The following is a 21,017-nucleotide window of genomic DNA, read 5'->3' as shown; positions in this document are numbered from 1 at the left end:
TGGAGGAATCTGTTACTCAATGGCACTCAGTTGGAGGACGGACTTGTCTGGAGGGTCTGATGCCCAGAAAGGCTGCTTAAACTTATTTAAATAAACGTATTTAAATTTAAATAAAGCTTATTTAACACTGAGATCTTGGAATGGTTGGACATCTTCTATGGTAGCAGGCAGCCCCCAGCATGAGCATCCCAGAAACCAGTTGAAAACTGCATGGCCTCTTCTGACCTAGCCTCAAAGTCAACATGGTTATTATTTCTAATAGTCTATTGCTTTCAAGAGCAAACTCATAAGGCCAATACAGATTCAAGGAGAGGGGATTAGACTCCACCTTTTGATGGGGGAGTGGCAAGGTATATTGTAGAAAAGCATGGAAGATGGTAAATATTGTTATGGCCATTTTTGGAAAATACAATCCGCCACAATTTCCTTTTTACTTAAGTTTATCTTTAGTGATTATTTCAGGGGTCCATGGGTAACAAATTATTTTAACAGTTGTATGTTTGAAAATGTCTGTATTACATCCTCTCTACTGAGTGATCACTTAACTAAGTGTTGACCTTTTGTTGATTTTTTAATTAACACTTTTTTACACTAGTTTACATTAATTAACACTAATTACAACTCCACTGTAACCTGGCATATCTTGTTGCTGATAAGAAAGAAGTTTGTTATTAGCTTGCATTTATTGATACGTGTCTGTCTTTCTCCCTGGTACCTGCATGTATGTGGGCGATGTATGTGTATGTGAGAGAGAGAGAGAAAGAAAGAGATTTGTGTGCCTGTGTGTGTGTGTTGTTCCTGAATACCTGACGTGGAAGGGAGATTTCCTTACACTTCAGTGGATCACACTGACCAGAAGCCCACAGACGACGACATACCACGTAATGGTCCAGACCCACAATTCCTTTTGGTGAAGAAGTTTTCATGAGGCTGGGTGCAGTAGCTCGTGCTCGTAATTCCGGCACTTTGGGAGGCCAAGGCGGGAGGATGGCTTGAGCCCAGGAGTTCAAGACAAGCCCAGGTAACACAGGAAGACCTGTCTCTACAAATAACAGTTAGCCAGACATGGTGGTGTACACGCCTATAGTCCAGTTACTTAGGAGACTGAGGTGGGAGGATTGCTTGAGCCTGACAGGCCAAGACTACAGTGAGTTGTGATTGCGTCACTGTACTCCAGCCTGAGCAGCACAGCAAGACTCTTTCTGAAAAAAAAAAAGTTTTCATGGGTTCTATGTTCACTGTCTAAATGATGGGTTCAATAGAAGTCCAAACCTTAGCATCATGCAATATACCCTTGCAACAAACCTGCACATGTATCCCCTGGATCTAAAATTAAAATTTCAGTTGGAAAAAAAAAAAGAAATTTTCATATAGGATATTCTTTGTTGTATAACATTAGAGGCACCGTAGCTATAGATTACCTTTTATTATCCCAGAAGCCCAGAGAGATGATTAAAGACGAGAGGTTAAGAATATGTGCAAAGAAAGAAGCCCAGATACACAGAAAGCTGGATTATATCACTCAATCAACAAATATGCGGAATCTCTTCCATTCTGTCTTTGTCTAGTAACTCTCTGGACCCCATCATGTCCTCAAGGAAAACATCCCTGACTTCACTGATTAAGTCAAATTCCCCTGTTATTAGATTTTATAGTCATGTGCTTCTTAGTAGCACAACAAACACAGTTTTAGTTTTACATTTAGTTTTACATGTGTCTGTTTGATTATTTAATTAATATTATTCTGACCTCCCCTTAAATGAAAGGGAGTACCACTTCTGGTAATAGTGGAGTACCTTCTGGTAGACTAATCCTCCCACTGATAGTACTTATAAACTCTAGACAAAAAGACAAAATTTCTGAAGGCCCATGAAAGTGAGCAAAAAGCTGACAAGGGCTGTAGGGAGCCAACACGTGAAGAAGGGAATGGCATTGAGCTTCCTGCTTTATAGTTTTTCACTGGAGGGAAAACCCTACTTGGTGCCAGGCAAGGCAGTTAACTCATTTATGCCAGAGGTTGCAATTTTTTGTGTGTGAAAAATCAGACCTTGGGCCCAGTGCGGTGGCTCACGCCTGTAATCCCAGCACTTTGGGAGGCCGAGGCGGGTGGACCACGGGGTCAGGAGATCGAGACCAGCCTGGCTAACACGGTGAAACCCTGTCTCTACTAAAAATACAAAAAATTAGCCACGCGTGGTGGCAGGTGCCTATAGTCCCAGTTACTTGGGAGGCTGAGGCAGGAGAATGGCGTGAACCCAGGAGGCGGAGCTTGCAGTGAGCTGAGATAGCGCCACTGCACTCCAGCCTGGGCGACAGAGTGAGACTCCGTCTCAAAACAAAAGAAAAAGAAAAAGAAAAATCAGACCTTGGAGATGACCTTGAGCAGCAGGATATAAATAACTGCCACAAGCTTAGCGTTCCAATAATGGAACACTAGGCATAAATGGGTTAAAACTAAGATTGAAACCTGAAGGTTTTTTTGTTTTTTTTTTTTTTGAGATGGAGTCTTGCTCTGTCGCCAGGCTGGAGTGCAGTGGCCCAATCTCGCTCACTGCAACCTCTGCCTCCCAGGTTCAAGTGATGCTCCTGCCTCAGCCTCCCCAGTAGCTGGGACCACAGGCGCCCAACACCACGCCCGGCCAATTTTTTGTATTTTTAGTAGAGACGGGGTTTCACCGTGTTGGCCAGGATGGTCTCAATCTCCTGACCTCGTGATCCACCCACCTCGGCCTCCTAAAGTGCTGGGAGCCACCGCGCACAGCCGAAAACCTAAAGTCTTACTGGCTGAAGAATGAGAGACTAGAGTTCAAGACCAACACAGCAGCTGGAGAGAAAAGAAGGAAAACTTTAGGAAAGGTGATGTCTCCAAAGCAAGAGTCCTATATTCTGTATATAAACTCTGCCCAATTCCCTAATTGTCCCCTGAACCATGCATGTATGGGGGAGATCAAATGGCCTCCTTAAGGCAAAATGAACTCAACTAAACTGAGATTTTGGCTGCTCTCCACAGCAGCAAAGGTAAAGTTAGAAGTCTGAGTTCAGTCAAGTCAACTGTCTGTTAATACAAAACATCAGTATTCTTCAGAGGACCATAACAGAATCCAGAGTTTCTACAAAGTATCAATTACAATGTCTAAGATAAAATATAAAACTAGTAGACATAAAAGAAATAAGAAAACATGACCCAGACTCAAAGAAAAAGCAATTAGTAGAGACCAACCTGAGTGGACTCAAATATTAGAATTAACAGACAACGATTTTAAAGCAGCTATTCATATTATAATTAGACAAAAATGCTGTAATACATGAACTAAAAGGAAAACTCAGCAAAGAAATAGGAATTACCTTTTTAAAAAGGAAAAGAAAATTCCAGAACTGAAGAATACTATATTTAAGATAAAAACTTCACCGGATGGTTTTAACAGAAGATTAATGATTATAGAAGACAGTCAGTGAACCAGAAAATAGTTATATAGAAATTATCCAGTGTAAAGAACAGAAAAATGTGAAAAAGAATGAACAGGTACTTTTGGGACATGTAATTGGAGTCCAAGATGGACAGGCAAAAGAGAATGTGGTCCCAAAAAATACTTCAAAAAACAAGAAGCAGTGAGCACAACCGGCACCTAGATCTTGTTTCTAAATACCATTTTCCAACACGAGGAAACAGCCCTCCTTGGAGACATGGCTGATTCTCAAACTGGACAGGGAAAACACAAGATGGGTCTGAAGCATCACATGGACCCCTAAAGTAAAGAAGGAAACAGACAGACAAACAGAAGAATTGGACACAGGAACCAACCTGAAAGAACTTTCAATGCCCAAAGCTGGAACAATTTGAGTAAGAAAATAAATAATGATAGTATTGGATTAAACCCCAATAAAATGAGTATGTCTACTCTGATATACACAAATAATTAAATAAGTAACCATTTGTTTAAATTGGTTGAATAAATAATCATGAAGGGAGAGACCACATCTTCCTTATGGAAGAATTCCAAAAAATCGATGTAGATATTACCTCTTCAAAGACATAGAACTTAATTCCCTTCTCCTTGAATATAGGCCAAACTTAATTATTTGCTTCCAAGAAATAAGGAATGGAAAAGAAAAAATATTATGTTCACAGTAGAGAAATCTGACAGTTTAATCAAGTTGAATACCACCAGTGATAAGTCATATGGTATCATTATCCTCCGGTACGACGCAATGAGTAGGGTACCCTACCTGTGTCGTGTTCCTGAAACCTCAGTGTAAGCATGACGACACATCAGACAAACCCATACTGAGGGACATTCTAAAACACACCTAACCAGTACTCTTCAAAAGTGTGAAGGCTACAAAAAACAAGTAAAATCTGACAAAGTGTTAGAGAATGGAGGTGTACAGGAGATATGATAAAATGCAATGTGGTATCCTAGACTGGATCCTAAAACAAACAAACAAAAAGGACATTACTGGAAAAACTGTAGATAAAAGCATTATGCCAGTGCTACATTTTTAGTTTAACAAACATACCGTGATTATATGAACATGAAGAGAAGCTGGATGATGAGTTAGGAACTCCCTATACTATGTTTGTAACTTTTTGGTAAATCTGAAAGTATTTCAAAATAAACCATTTATTTAAAAATAGTTAAAATTTTCCAAATTTGGTGAGAGATACAAAGCTTCAAAAGTTTATTTACACAGGAAAAATATGAAGGAAAACACACCTAGGCACATCATTATCAAACTACTGAAAAACAAAACTAATCTTGAAAGTAGCCATTACGAAACGACATATTACCCACAGAAGAACGACGACACGGATGGCAGGTGGCTTCTTCTCAGAATGACCTGGATTCCCAGAGAAACAATGGAGGCCACAGAAACAGTGAAATGATACCTTTTAGGTGCAGAAAGAATGGGCAGGGGACAAATTTGCTTCAAATATATTAGTCCTGAAACCTTACTTCTATTATTAATTTATCAGAAAGTCCTTATTTCTGTGTGCTTAGCAAAATGGCAGCCCATTCCTGGTTAATTTATCCAAAGTTTTGAATGACTAGAGGCTGAAATAATTTTTACTTTATTCAAGATTGTAATTTCCTATTTTTTTAAATTTACTATTCTATTTCAAAACAAATACATTCTAAAACACTAACCATCCCTCCAAAATATCTACTGGCTTCCTCCTTCAGTAGAAATTCTCAAGAATATTGGTTTGGACAAACTGACATAGCATGGAACCAGTTTCCTCCTCAAATGTTGGGGCAGGTGTTGAACTTTCCAGCCCCTCAGCACTTTCCCTTCCGCTCACTTTCACATCTCCCCGATTTGCTAGAAATTGTTCTCTGATGCCCTTCAACGGTTAATAAACTTTGAAAGCTGACGTCATCCTTAAACAGCAGAGACTGGCCAATCTAATGACCACCATTATCTCTGGTAAAATTGTAATCTTTGAGTTCAGGATATGCTTTTAGTCATTTTATTTGGTTGCTTGCATTTCAACCTTAAGCTTTTCCCCTTTGTTCATGCCTATTTATTTTTCTTTTACTTCAAGTAAAAATATAGTGTTAAAACAACATTGAGCTATACGTTTTAACTGTACAAGTACCAGTATATTCAGAGTTTAAATTCCCTCTGGAACCATAACTCTAACTAGCCCCCTCCCCATATAAATATATGCTACAATAGGGTCTTTCTCTACAAAACTCATACCCGAGAGGCAATGTCATTTATCACTGAGTCAATAATGCAAGATAACATAATGAAAAGGGGATTTTGCTTTATTCCCTTAACTATAAATAAAAATATGTAGCACTTTGCAGGATTACCACATGTGGTATGATATTAACTTAAAGACCAACCTTTAAGCCAAACTGTAAATAAGATAAACTGTGCTCTCTGGTCTCAAGTTTTAAACAGTCTCTCTTTGCTCAAAATTTACTGCTTTCAGGAACCATATAAGAGTGACTGCATATAATTTGTGATCATGTAATGAAAGACTCTATTGTGATATGTATATTCAAAAAAAAAAAAAACCACTGGAGTTAATGCTGTTGTGGGAATTATAAAAAGCGCCTGTGTTGAAGATCAATGCAGTAAGGCCAAGTCAGAGTCTCAGTCAAAGACCTTTTCCTGAACAAAACAAGCAAATCACTGTCAGCTGTGGCTTGATTTATATATTATAACCAGTCAAGTGTGGGGGGGAGGTCTAAAATGTGAACACTGAAAACAAAAACTGATTTTACTCCATCAGTGTATGACTGCCCTGACTTATGCTGAAACATGATGTGACGTGATGGACTTGGGCTTCCCTGATGGCAGCTTGTGTTGACTCTGGCTTTGCTGATCACGTCTCCGCACCCAGATGCCATTCCTCTTTGGTGCCTAAGATGTTTACCCTCACATTATCAGCAGGCATTTGGGTTGCAAAGATAAGATTGGAAGTGATTTCACTCTACATTCAAAGGTGAAAGAATGTATCCCTTTGATTGCTACTTGCTTGCAAAGTATAGTATGTTTCAGTTTCTGAAGAGTAGCACTTAAACTAAATTATAGAGAGTGGTCAGAAAAGGATTCCCGGGAAACCTCATTACAGTTATAAAGAAATGGGGATTTCGCTTTTCTACTCCATTTTCTAAGAGGTTACACCTGCCTCGGGGGCTGACAATCCAGGTACTGGAAAGATTACAGATGATGAAACGATGCTCAGAGAGCCTAAGTGTCCGAGATTTCCAAGATGTAAATGAAGCAGTTGAACTCCAGAGTGTTCTTAACCAAGATATCCATGGCCTGTATTGCACAGCAATCCAAGTAACCATGACATGCTACCTTGTATCAATGTCACATGGAAAACCAAACAGAGGTCCACTACCTACCATAGCAAAGGCTAGAGGAAACCCCCCGGCTGGATTCAGGGTGGTGAAGGGAGAGTAATTAGGTCAGGGAAGGGAGAGGTAGGCACAACAATAGACACACTGCATCTCTGCCCAGCTCTTGTCTCATTCTAACACTCAGAAGAAAGAGTCAAATAAAAGACAGGCAATAATGAACACAGGCGAGGATGTGAAGAAAGGGGAATCCGTGTCGTATAGTGGGGACGTAAATGAGCACAACCACTGGGAAGAACAGTATGGAGGTTCCTCAAAAACCACAGATAGAACTACCATATGTTCCACCAATCCCACTGCTAGGTACATACTCAAAAGAAAGCAAATTAGTATATCAAAGACATACCTGCACTCCCATACTTAACTGCAGCACTATTCACAATAGCCAAGATTTGGAATCACCCTAACTGTCCATTAACAGAGTAACAGATAAAGAAAATGTGGTACATAAACACAACAGAGTACTATTCAGCCATTAAAAAGAATAAGATCCTGTCATTTGCAACAGTATGGATGGAAATGGAGGATATTACATTAAGTGAAAAAAAACAGACACAGAAAGACAAACTTCCATGTTCTCACTCAACTGTGGGAGCTAAAACTTAAAACAATTGAACTCATGCAGATAGAATACACTGGTAGTTTCCAGAGGCTAGGAGGGACAAGGGGGTGGTTAACGGGTACAAAGATTAGTTAGAGACAATGATGAGATTTAGTATTTGATAGCACAACAGGGTGACTATAGTCAGCAATACTCTGTTTACATTTTAGAATAACTGAGAGCGTATGATTGGAATGTTCGTAACACAAGGACATAATGAATGCTTGAGGTGATGGATACCCCATTTCCCTGATGTGATTACTACATATTTTATACCTGTATCAAAACAGCTCATGTACCCCATAAATATATATGCCTAATATGTACCCAGAAAAAATAAAAATAAAAAAGAGCTCAATGAAAATGAGAAGTCAATAGATTATTTCAACAGGTAGAAGTTCTGAAGCATTTTCAAATTTTACAATGTTTAGAGCACTTAAAGCACTATATTTCTTTTCTATTTTTCATAACTTTGCTGAGTGTTTTCAAAAATTAGATATAATTTAAACTACATAATTGTATCATAAATCCAATTTGTACCATATTTTCTTTCTTTTTTTTTTTTTTTTTTTTTTTGAGACGGAGTCTCGCACTGTCACCCAGGCTGGAGTGCAGTGGCCGATCTCAGCTCAATGCAAGCTCCGCCTCCCGGGTTCACGCCATTCTCCTGCCTCCACCTCCCGAGTAGCTGGGACTACAGGCGCCTGCCACCTCGCCCGGCTAGTTTTTTGTATTTTTTAGTAGAGACGGGGTTTCACCGTGTTAACCAGGATGGTCTCGATCTCCTGACCTCGTGATCCGCCCGTCTCAGCCTCCCAAAGTGCTGGGATTACAGGCTTGAGCCACCGCGCCCGGCCTTTTTTTTTTTTTTTGAGACAGAGTCTCGCTCTTGTTGCCCAGGCTGGAGTGCAGTGGCTCAATCTTGCTTCACCGCAACCTCTGCCTCCTGGGTTCAAGTGATTCTCCTGCATCAGCCTCCCAAGCAGCTGGGATTACAGGCATGCTCCACCACACCCAGCTGATTTTTGTATTTTTACTAGAGACAGGGTTTCTCCATGTTGGTCAGGCTAGTCTTGAACTCCCAACCTCAGGTGATCCACCGCCTCAGCCTCCCAAAGTGCTGGGATGACAGGCATGAGCCACCACGGCCGGCCCACCATATTTTGTTGCTGTTGTTGAGATGGAGTCTCGCTCTGTAGCCCAGGCTGGAGAGCAGTGGTGCGATCTCCACTCATTGCAAGCTCCGCCTCCCGGGTTCATGCCATTCTCCCGCCTCAGCCTCCCGGTAGCTGGGACAACAGGTGCCGCCACCACGCCCGGCTAGTTTTTTGTATTTTTAGTAGAGACAGGGTTTCACCATGTTAGCCAGGATGGTCTCGATCTCCTGACCTTGTGATCCGCCCGCCTCAGCCTCCCAAAGTGCTGGGATTACAGGTGTGAGCCACTGCGCCCAGGCCCATATTTTATTCTTAAGGATTAAGGATTAAGTAATTCCACTCCATTCCGCCCTCCTCACCACTGCTTTGTTATTCAGTAACACTCATTTTTACCGAGTATGGACTAGAGAAAGAAGCTGAATAGCCCAGGCTGGACCCCATGGTCACAATGTGAAAGCACTTCATTAATGCGCTCACTAGGACTCCCAAGTCCCTGCTCGCTTAACTTTGACCACACCTACCGCAGCATCCAGGCCAGCTCCCAGGCATGCCAGCTTGCATTTTTCCCTGTTTGAGTCAACTGAGATATGCAGATTCCCATCCATGTTTCCCCTCAACTGAGATATGCAGATTCCCATCCATGTTTCCCCTCAACTGAGATATGCAGATTCCCATCCATGTTTCCCTCCTAATGACCTTGTCTGCTGTATGGATAGTTATCTGGGTTCAATCCAACCCCTGCCCTCACCCCTGGGTCCACTCCCATGGCCTCTGTCCTCCACTCCATTCCCAGCCATGGAACACTGCCATCTCCTTCCTCCCTCGCTGCTTTTCCCATCTTCCAGGTGATAGAAGCCTTTTGAGTTGCTCATGATTTCCTATCGGAAAAAACAATAACAAAATGTGCTTTCTCTTGCTGGGCTCAATAGCTAGTTGTTGCTTTTGTTTATCTATCCAGCTTTTCTGAAAAGAAGGTTATACCCTTTCTATTTTATGACTGCATATTTCTTAAACTGTTGAAATCTGGCATCGGACCACACCACTTCACTGCAAGTTTACTTTCAAACATTCACAATGACTTACTTCTTGCCAAGTCTAGCTTAACCTCAGGCCTTATTTTCCTTGACTCTCTGTGGCATCTCATACTGCTAACTGCCCACCACCTCCGATGATTCCTGGGACACTGTATCGTCCACATCTCTTCTTCTTCTTCTTTTTTTTTTTTTTCTTTTTGCAAAGTGAAAGCAAGTTTATTAAGAAAGTAAAGGAACAAAAAAATGGCTACTCCATAGACAGAGCAGGCTGCACCTCTTCTTACATGCCTGTCTTCAGAACACTGGGTGCTTCCCAAGGCTTAACCGTGGACACCTCTTCTCTTTCTGAAGTCTTTCTCTTGCTCACATCTCAGGTACTCAACTCCTCATTTTACAAAAAGGACTCAACTCCCTATCCAGCTCTGATCTCTACATCCCTGCCTCCTATCTCCAAAGCAATGCTTCTCCAACAATCTATGGTTATTTTTCCCCTTATATTTTCATAAAATATAATAAAAATAGATCACTAAAAAGAGAAAGAAAAAAACACAAAAATACATGCCCCTAATTTGTATTAGATTCAACATAAATATAATCAGGGCAAACTACAGCATATAAATAAAGAAAAGTGGCCACGTACAGCAGCTCACGCCTGTAATCCCAGCATTTTAGGAGGCCGAGGCGGGCGGATCACATGGTCAGGAGATCAAGACCATCCTGGCCAACGTGGTGAAACCCCGTCCCTACTAAAACACAAAAAGTTAGCCAGGCATGGTGGCGCGTGCCTGTGATCCCAGCTACTCGGGAGGCTGAGGCAGGGGAATCACTTGAACCCAGCAGGCAGAGGTTGCAGTGAGCCGAGATCGTGCCACTGCATTCCAGCGTGGTGAAAGAGCAAGACTCCGTCTAAAAAAAAAAGAAAATAATACAAACATTTCTAAAAGAGTATCCTCTATTTCTGCACTTATTTCCTTGCAAACCAGTTACAGTCTGTGGGTAAGCACTGGTTGGTGGGCTACTCATCAAGGAGCACCGCTCTAGAGGCCTTGAGGGCACCCCACTGGTCTGCTACCATCCCCTCAACACACACCAAAAGTTTTGCTTCACGTTGACTCCTCTCTTCTTTGCCACTCGACCCAATCCATGATCAACGTTTAAATTCTACTGCTTTAAATTCTTTTATCCAACCCTTCTCTGTATTGACTGCAACAACTGTGACCCGGCAGCGAAGACCACCCATTTGAACTATCACACAACCAGCTTCTAAATGAGTCTTCCTGTGTGGCCGTTTTTGGATACTTCCCATTCTTTCTACCCAGCCCCTCCCCACAAACATACAAGGCTTCTTGAACGCCTGGAACTGGTTACTGACACGTGACTGCTCCAGTGCTGAGTTGCAAATGGAAGCAGGCGTGTCCTCCCGGCCTAGCATTTAACCGCTGGTGCATAACCCTGCAGAGTGCTCTTCCCTCCCCCTCTTCAGGTAAACAAACGTGACATGTCGGCTGCTCTATCAGCCTGGATCTCGGAATGACTGTGACGAGCAGAGTCCCCACTTCAGCTGGGGAAGAGCATGACAAAGAAACGCACTTTTTTTTTTAGGCCACAAAGATTTTGGAGTTGTTTTTAATTACTGCTAACTTAATCTATTCTGACTTAGATAACCCGTCCCAAGTCTCTCCTCTCTATAGAACCGAACCACTAAGAGTGAGATTCCTGAAGATTCCTGAAGATTCCTGAAGCACTCATTTAATGTCACGTTGTCCCTGCTTCTAAAAAAACAAGGTGGGGCCGGGCGCGGTGGCTCAAGCCTGTAATCCCAGCACTTTGGGAGGCCGAGGTGGGTGGATCACCAGGTCAGGAGATCGAGACCATCTGGCTAACATAGTGAAACCCTGTCTCTACTAAAAATACAAAAAAATTAGCTGGGCGTGGTGGCAGGCACCTGTAGTCCCAGCTGCTTGGGAGGCTGAGGCAGGAGAATAGGTGTGAACCCAGGAGGTGGAGCTTGCAGTGAGCCGAGATCACACTACTGCACTCCAGCCTGGGAGACAGAGCGAGACTCGGTCTCAAAAAAAAAAAAAAGAAGCGGGCAGGCTGGGCGCAGTGGCTCAAGCCTGTAATCCCAGCATTCTGGGAGGCCAAGGCCAGCAGATCACAAGGTCAGGAGATCCAGACCATCCTAGCTAACAAGGTGAAACCCCGTCTCTACTAAAAATACAAAAATTGACCGGGCGTGGTGGCGGGCGCCTGTAGTCCCAGCTACTCGGGAGGCTGAGGCAGGAGAATGGCAGGAACCTGGGAAGCAGAGCTTGCAGTGAGCCGAGATCACGCCACTGCACTCCAGCCTGGGCAATAGAGCAAGACTCCGTCTCAAAAAAAAAAAAAGATGGGGGGGAAATGCCCTGAATGAATTTCCATGGTTTAAAGAAAAAATGCAAAATCCTTACCATTCAGAACTCTCACCAACATATTTTTTCAACCTTATCCTATCAGATCAACCTCCTATTACCCGAATTTGCCAGGCTCATTTCCAGCCGCCACCCCACATCCACCCCGACCCAACAGAGAAACATTCTCTCTCTCTCTCTCTCTCTCTCTCTCCTCCCGCCACCTCCCCCTCTTTAAGGTAACAATCAATTCTATCCACTCTGCGAAACTTTCCTCAACAGCCCTATGACAGTTGATGCTTACTGAGTTCTCACTAAGCACCAGGCTTTGTGCTAGGCCCTTCCAATGTATTAACTCATTTAGTCTTCACAGTAACTCTGACATGGGTACTACTATTATTAAACTCATATTACAAATAAGGAAACTAAAACACAGGGATTATCCAGCTTGCTTATGGTTACACAGTTCGTAACCGATGAAGCCGGATGTGGACCCCGCAGCCCTCTACTGCTTCTAGGACATTCTCATCTCTCCTTTCTCTGAGCTCCCATTATACTGTACTGAACTTTCTGGCATGTGACCTTGTGTCCTGCATGGCTGGTCACTTTCATGTGTGCAGGCCTTATTTACTAAGGTAGACCGTAAACTCCAGGGGTGCAAGGAGCCACTTTACCATTCTTTCTATCACTCAACAAGAAAATGCTCCCAAAAGAACCACTTCTGTGATAAGCACAGTTCTGCTGGAAGGGGTATGCATTAATCATGTTTTTTATTTTCTATATTTTATGATGTTTTGACATCTCGGAGCCTTGCTAATCCTGGAGAAATTGCTCCTCCCAGGGCTAATTCCAAGAGATAGCAAAGAACTTGCCTGTGAGCCTTTCACAGGCAAACCAGCCAACCCACAGTCCACAACCACCTCCTTATCTAACTCTCATATTGCCACTGTCCTACATCACCCCACAGCCAGGTACTGCACAACCCGGACCGCCCCCAGAGCCCTCCAAAAGTATTCAAACTAGCCAATCCATCTGCTTAGCCTGCTTGCCTTGCTTTTCCCACAGAAACCCCAATAAAGACTCCTGCCCATTCTTGCCCCAACTCTTTCTGCCTCCTGACCAACCCCAGCGCTTCCTCACATGGCCCTGTGAGGCACGATGCACCCCTCCTCTTGGGAACTATAATAATAAACTCTTCTTTCAGAAGCAGCTTGTTTCTGTGTCTGTCGTCTCGCCACACCTGATGAAAACAAATCTGAGGTACCTTTTAAAATAAGGCATCAACCTATCTAGAGGTCCTCGGCAATGCAAACTCCACCCTCAAGACGGGGAGGGCTCTCGTGGTTCTTTCCTGATTTCCTCAGTCTCCACTAGTGGTAGAAAGGAGAGTTTTCAGGGAGCACAGCAACAGTCCACCCAACAGAATAGGTCTGGTGAACTTCACGCCTGGCGTAACAAGGATAGACGCCCAGTTTGGCTTCCAGTTGAATCTTAGTGGTTACTATTTAGCACCGGACTGGTAACTACAATTGTAAACACTCCAAATCTTTTTTTTTTTTTTGAAGTCTCGCTCTAGTCCCCCAGGCTGAAGTGCAATGGTGCAATCTGGGTTCACTGCAACCTCCACCTCCCGGGTTCAAGGGATTCACCTGCCTCAGTCTCCCAAGTAGCTGGGATTACAGGCACCCGCCACCATACCCGGCTAATTTTTGTATTTTTAGTAGAGATGGGGTTTCACCATGTTGGTCAGGCTGATCTCAAACTCCTGATCTCAGGTGATCTGCCCGCCTCGGCCTCCCAAAGTGCTGGGATTACAGGCGTGAGCAACCGCATCGAGCCAACACTCCAAATCTTTAAACTGCCCTAATCTTTAACCAAATCTTTAAATTGCCCTTTATTTTTCCATAAGGATTAGTAGGAAAATCCTTAACCCCAAAAGGGTCTGAAGACAACCACCACGACCACAGGGAAAGTTGGGAGCTAAGCGAAGTGTGGCCACGCTGCAGCCAGCCTTGGGAAACACAGAATTCCAGGAGATGGGTGGGTGGAGGCCGCTCTGAGAGGAGAGGAAGCCAAGATGAGCCCCGCAAGCTGCCTTCGGGAGGACAGCAGGAAGAACCTGACCTGGACTTGAGACGCATTTTCGGTCATGAGTGGCCCAGGAGGTTTCCTGGCATTCTTGCTCCTAGACTGACCGGTATGAATTCATGCTTAATAGACACTTTCTGAATAGATACTTCAATCGTACAAAACTGAATGTAGTTTTATTATTCATGGGGATTTAGTTACAGTTCACTTTGTCCTCATTAATTTAAAATATTTTTCTCTTGTCCTTTTCTGTATCTCCTGTAGCACAGGTGGTACAAAACTGTCCACAGTGCTCTGATGTTCTAGTGTTCCTATGGAATATCGACACATTTAACCATGCTCCCCTGAAAACCGCTGGAGAACTCCCACTACACAAACACTTCACGTCAGAGGACAGGAACAAGACAGGGACATATTCAGACAGCAGAAGGCCAGCAGAATCCCATTCACCCAAAACTTCCCCAGGTATTGTCCTGAGCAGGCAGCAGGAACCTAGAATGCCTTAAAGAAACCAGGTGAACTAGAGTCTTTCTCCTTTGGGAATTAAGTGAATTCAGAACTCCTGTATTCAGAAACCTTCAAGAAGGCCCTTGACCTTCAGACACTCGTATTAACAACAAGTAGCAACTGCACCAAACATCTATTGACTGCTTGCTATGAGGCAGGCTGGGTACATGAAGAACATTATTGCATTACATCCTCACTACCCAATGAGGTACGTACTGTCATCTCCATCTCACAGATGAGTAAACTGAAGCCCAGAGAAGTTACGATCCTTTCCCAGGTTCACAAAGTTATGAGATGGCAGAGGTGAGATTTAAATTTCCCTGGTTTGGCTCCAGACCCTGAACTCTCAGCACTACACTCTAGTGCCTGAAGTCCAGTCCAAGCCTAGATCAAAAATGGCCACTTAAAGCACAGGGCAGTACCTTCCATCCTAAGCTGAACCATAAGCTGAACCAGACAGGCAAAAGTGAAACAGGCCAGGAACTCTCTATATCCCCAAGCAAATACGGATATTCACCACAACCAGAGGCCTCTCCCTCACTCTTAAACACACCACATCTTGCCGCTTATTGGCAAGACAAGTTATACTATATTGCAGGTCTTACATTTTAAGAAGTGACTAAACTTTACACATTATACCAAATGGAAGGTATATTTTAATCCTGATCTAATAAAACTTGGCTATATAAAATTGTATAATATCGGCCGGGCACGGTGGCTCACGCCTGTAATCCCAGCACTTTGGGAGGCTGAGACAGGCGGATCATGAGGTCACGAGATCGAGACCATCCTGGCTAACACGGTGAAACCCCGTCTCTACTAAAAATACAAAAAATTAGCCGGGCGTGGTGGCAGACGCCTGTAGTCCCAGCTACTCGGGAGGCTAAGGCAGGAGAATGGTGCGAACCCATGAGGCGGAGCTTGCAGTGAGCCGAGATCGCGCCACTGCACTCCAGCCTGGACGACAGAGCGAGACTTCGTCTCAATAAAAAAAAAAAAAAACACGTATAGTATCAAACAGCACTTTACACATTTACACACCGTTAAGGCTAAAATAATGCATTAACGATGATGCAATCATTTAACATTATATATATTCTGAACAGGCAAAATACAATCCAGAAACCATTCTTAACATCAGACTCTGGACTAGATATTCTAGGAATTGAAAGAGTGGAAAGGTATGTAAGAATGAAAAACTGGGCTGCGCACAGTGTCTCACACCTGTAATCCCAGCACTCTGGGAGGCCAAGGCCGGAGAACTGCTTGAGGTCAGGAGTCTGAAACCAGTCTGGTCAATATAGCAAGACCCCATCTCTACAAAAGAAAAATTTAAAAATTAAGCGGGCATGGTGGCATGTGCTTGTACTCCCAGCGACTCAGGAGGCAGAAGCAAAGGATCGCTTGAGCCCAGGAGTTTGAACCTGCACTCCAGCCCAGAGGGCAGAGCAAGACTTTGTCTGAAAAAAAAAAAAAAAAGAAGAAGAAGAAGAAGAAGAAAGAAACATCACAAAAAATCTCCATGTTTTTTGCCTACTTACAACCCAACAAAATTAACAGCCTTGTTGACATACTCTTTCACTTCAAATACTACCCAAAGGAAGAATAAGATTTCTCTAGACAAGCTCTGAATGGCTGGGAGGGCTGTCATTGCCTGAGTACTCTCTTTAACAACTGAACAACCTCCATTCTTTCACCCAATTCTCACATGACAGTTTCTAAACCCTTCATCACCCTAGCCACATGCGAGTTCAGTCGCTGTCCCCACTGCAGAACGGTGGGCCCAGATTCTGAGCACCACGGTTGAAATAAGGTATGAGGAGAGCAGAAGTAAAAAGGACAGACCTTAACTCCGTGAAGTGCTTTGCGCACTGTGGGCCCAAGATAAGTACTATTAAACACTTTTATGGATATCATTCAATTAACGGAGCCTTTAAAAATAAAAATAATTGGTTAAATATTTAAAGATGAAGGCGGTGTCAGACCACCCAGTGATTTTTGTCATGCTGGGATAAAAATTCACAAAACATTTTAAACTCTATTAGAACTAATATAATTTATTACTGTCCATAAATATTTATATGCTAGAAAGAGGATCTAGATTAATAGAGTTGGGTTACAGGGTTCAGTAGAGTAAAAATGAAGAGATTGGAAAAGAAAATGTAGACAAAAATATCAGCTTTTTCAGTAAGAGTTCCTCCTCCAGAAACACTGAAGAATACTTTTTTTTTTTTTTGAGACAGAGTCTCGCTCTGTTGCCCAGGCTGGAGCGCGGTGGCGCGATCTCAGCTCACTGCAAGCTCCGCCTCACGGGTTCAGGCCATTCTCCTGCCTCAGCCTCCCGAGTAGCTGGGACTACAGGCACCGCCACCTCGCCGCCTAATTTTTTGTATTTTTAGTAGAGACAGGGTTTCACCATGTTAGCCAGGATGGTCTCCATCTCCTGACCTCGTGATCCGCCCGCCTGGCCTCCCAAAGGGCTGGGATTATAGGGATCAGCCACTGCGCCCGGCCAAAGAATACCATTTTTAATATAAACTATTTTTGAAATATAGTCCTTAAGTCATGTAAAAAGATTTCCTTTTTCAATATCAAATGTTCTGCTATGGAGAAAAAGTAGCTGCTCTAGCTCTTATAAGAATATATTTCACTACCCAAAGAAATTACAGATACAGACTCCTCAAGTCCATGAACAGAAGGGACTCTAAATCCAGTTCCCACTTCCTATAGGAATCCCCTCTAAGACACTCTACAGAAGTATCCAGTGACTATTTGAAAAGGCCTAGATATAGTTAATACTGTTTTAAAAACATACACATAGCAAAACAACCAAATAACCATCAACTGATGAACCGATCAACAAAAATGTCCATCCACACAGTGGAAAATTATTCGGCCATAAAAAGGAATGAAGTACTGAAGTACCAACACATGCCACAACCTGGTGAACTTTGAGAACACCATGAGACGTGAAAGAAGGAAGATAGGAAAGGCCACTTATTCTATGATTACATTTACATGAAATGTCCAGAACAGGCAAATCCATAGGGACAGAAAGTAGTTGCCAAGGACTGGGATAAAGAGAGAATGAGGAGTCACTGCCAATCAGTACAGGGATTTCTTGAGGAATGATGGAAATATCCTAAAATTATACGGGGTGATGGTTGCACAATTCTGTAAATATACTAAAAATCAATAAATTATATCCTTTTAAAGAGTGAATTTTATGGCATGTGAATTATATCTCAATAAAGCTGTTACTTTAAAATCACTCTCCTTGGAAATTTGCCACAGTGTTTCTCAGAATATAGTCTGAGAACCACAAGCCCAATAAACAACGTTGGGGATGGGGTTGGGCTGGTGTGAGCGGTGCCTGTTAAAAACGCAGCTTCCTGGACACATGCAAGGACAGCAGCCAATAATCTACGTTTTCTGCAGGATATCAAGATAATTTTCATGTATCTAGTGTCTCTGAACCAACGTGCTACTAAACCAACTCTTGCCATCACAAAGCCATGAAAACAAAATTTCACTGGTCAATGCATATATAAATATTAATACAATCAAGGAATAGATATTTAAAATGAAAAAGGAGGTAAGGTGAAGAGCGCTCTTGTATTATAATCTGGCAGAATTTAGATTCCAGGGTGAAATGTAGCCACGAATGGGGGTATTCTCCACCCACAATAACAATGTTGCATGTTACTGGTGTCTACAACTGAAGCATTCTTTTCTGTCCTTCAACTTGAAATGGCATTCTCTATAGGAGGAAAGCCATCCCTATGCAAACATCAAAAGATGTTCTAACATAATGAAATTTTCACTCATTCTTTCCCAGTATTTTTACTTTGCCACTACAATTAGATTGAACTGGCTCGGCCAGTGGTTCTCAAATTTGAGTGCACACTTAGAACTTCCTGAAGAACTTGTTAAAACACAGACTACGGAGCGCTAAGAATCTGCATTTCTAACAAGTTCCAGTATTAATACTGCTGGTCCAGAGACCAAACTCTGAGAACTGGCTTAATCTAACTCTGGTCTCCTCCCAACCAGTACTATTTAAAATCCACCGTAGACTTCAATGATGCTAAAAACGGCCGCATCTGGCAAATTCTCCAGCCACTTATAGCAGGGCTTCCTGTGGGACTCTTGCTGTTAAGTTATTGAGGAAATTCTCATTACTGAAAACTTGTATGTGGGTGATAAGCAGGCCTTTTCTTGGCAGCTCCAAGTATAAGCTTCCTTATCCCTCCTGCAATTCCTGGCCTCCGTCTGACCTTACAACCCCACTTCCTACCCTGCACCAACCATCTTCTGTCCTTCTCTACAGTAGGAACTATACTTCCCACAACAGGAAAACTGTAGGAAGGGCAGTTTAACTGTTCCTGTCTTAGGCAACTACACTTCCTTCAGCCAGAAAGCAGGACAAGCTCCTCCACCCTAGGATTTATTTGGTAATCATGTCACAGGGCTACAGCTGTGCAGATGAACTCAGCAGGGAGCACTGTATCTAGGGGCAAAACAAGGCCGAGTATAAACTCAGAGGATTGCCAAGGCCAGCAAATAAATCAATCAATAAAAATAAATAAATAAGAAGCATTCAGATCTCAATATTTACATCTAGTTCTTTATGGGAATAAATATAGAACACAGATTTCTCCATTCAGAGGTAGATCCAGAATTTATACACTGCAAATGTACAAATTCTCTCTAAATGGTTTTGAATCCACCTCATCAAGGTTTAAAATATGCTGCCAGCACCAGATTCTACGTGGTAAACTGAACATGTATTCAGTTCATCCTTGCCAAGACAAAAGATTTCAACAAATTCCTGAAAATTGAAAAGTATTTGGGATTAAGGTAAGAAAATGCAATCGTTATAGCTTAAATATCTTTAGATCTTCGGGAGCTCAATCATCTTTTAAATGTAAACAGGCAACGGACACTTCATTTGTAGGTCATATTGAAATGAATTAGGAAGTTTTAAAGGTAAGGTTCAACCGTTTATTTTCCTTTGAGATTCCATTTCTTATAAAGGCTAAGATATATACGCCGAAGAAAAAAGTGTAAACCCGGAGAATAAATACAGAACTACACCAATACAGAAGGAACCTAAGGACATGTTTAAAGTGCTTGCCATAAGCTGGTTAAATGTTGCAAATACTGCATAACATTACGATTCGCCATGTGGTGTAAAAAATATTAATTTTGAAAATCATTATAAGAAAATGACTAGGCCAGATGCAGTGACCCACACTTGTAATCCCTACACTTTGAAGGTCAAGGCAGGTGGATCATTGGAGCCCAGGAGTTCAAGATCAGCCTGAGCAACACGGCGAACCGTCATCTCTACAGAAAACACACAACATTAGCTGAGCATGGTGGTGCACACTCATCGTCCCAGACACCCAGGAGGCTGAGGCAGGAGTGAAGCCTGCACGGAGTCGTGATCCCGCCACCGCACTCCAGCCTGGCCGACAGAGTGAGACACTGTCTCGAAAAAAAAAAAAAAGAAAATGACTAAACAGCGTATACAGGTATACAGTGTCTCATGATATTTCTAGAACCTGAAATACTCTCTTATTAGGAAAGATGTTATGCCATGTTCCAAAACAAAAAGATGTGTTATAAACTAATAGTCAAAGTCCTTGGGCATCCACTTGCTCAAACCTGACCACTGAAGGCTCTTGATTTGGCCAGACTGTAGACAGCACAGATGCTGCAGAAGGCAGACAGTTCCGTGCCACTAGAGAGCAACTGCCAGAATGCAACGCTGCTGCTCCTTAAAGTGTGAAGTTCTTTGATAAAACATAGTCTTCTGTCATGCTTTTGGGTTTATATTCTGTATTTAGTACAAATGTCCATTTTCATGGTCTGGAGAGAACAACCCATTTCTCTTTTGATGTGCCAGATCCTAAACACCAAAACAAATCAGGTCCGTATGCAATCCTGGTCATCACTCTTTCTTGAGGTAATATCTTTTTCTTAGAAACCCTCATATTTAAGGATGTGAATAAGGTAATAAAACACCATTATTAGACACTTATAGGGAATTTACTGCCTATCCTAGGAAATTCCTTGGTAGAAGCCACGTCTCACACCCTATCAAATAGACCAGATTCAGATTCATGAAAAATCTGTATGAGAATCACGTTAAAACTCCAAGGCCTTTTTTGTTTGTTTGTTTGTTTGTTTGCAGTCTCGCTCTGTCGCCCAGGCTGGAGTGCAGTGGCCGGATCTCAGCTCACTGCAAGCTCCGCCTCCCGGGTTCCCGCCATTCTCCTGCCTCAGCCTCCCGAGTAGCTGGGACCACAGGCGCCGCCACCATGCCCGGCTAATTTTTCGTATTTTTAGTAGAGACA

The 21,017-nt window shown here is 42.7% G+C and overlaps 1 protein-coding gene across 24 annotated transcripts in view; it reads right to left on the bottom strand.

Annotated features, from left to right (window-relative positions):
* AOPE (aminopeptidase O (putative)) overlaps nt 1-21,017 on the bottom strand; it is a 386,190-nt gene that overhangs the window by 364,229 nt on the left and 944 nt on the right. The gene's annotated exons all lie outside the window — the stretch shown is intronic.

The sequence above is a fragment of the Macaca nemestrina genome, chromosome 14, assembly GCF_043159975.1.
Source record: "Macaca nemestrina isolate mMacNem1 chromosome 14, mMacNem.hap1, whole genome shotgun sequence".
Taxonomy (NCBI): Eukaryota; Metazoa; Chordata; class Mammalia; order Primates; family Cercopithecidae; genus Macaca; species Macaca nemestrina.
Note: the sequence above shows the minus strand (reverse complement) of the source record. Positions and strands in the feature narration are given on the sequence as shown.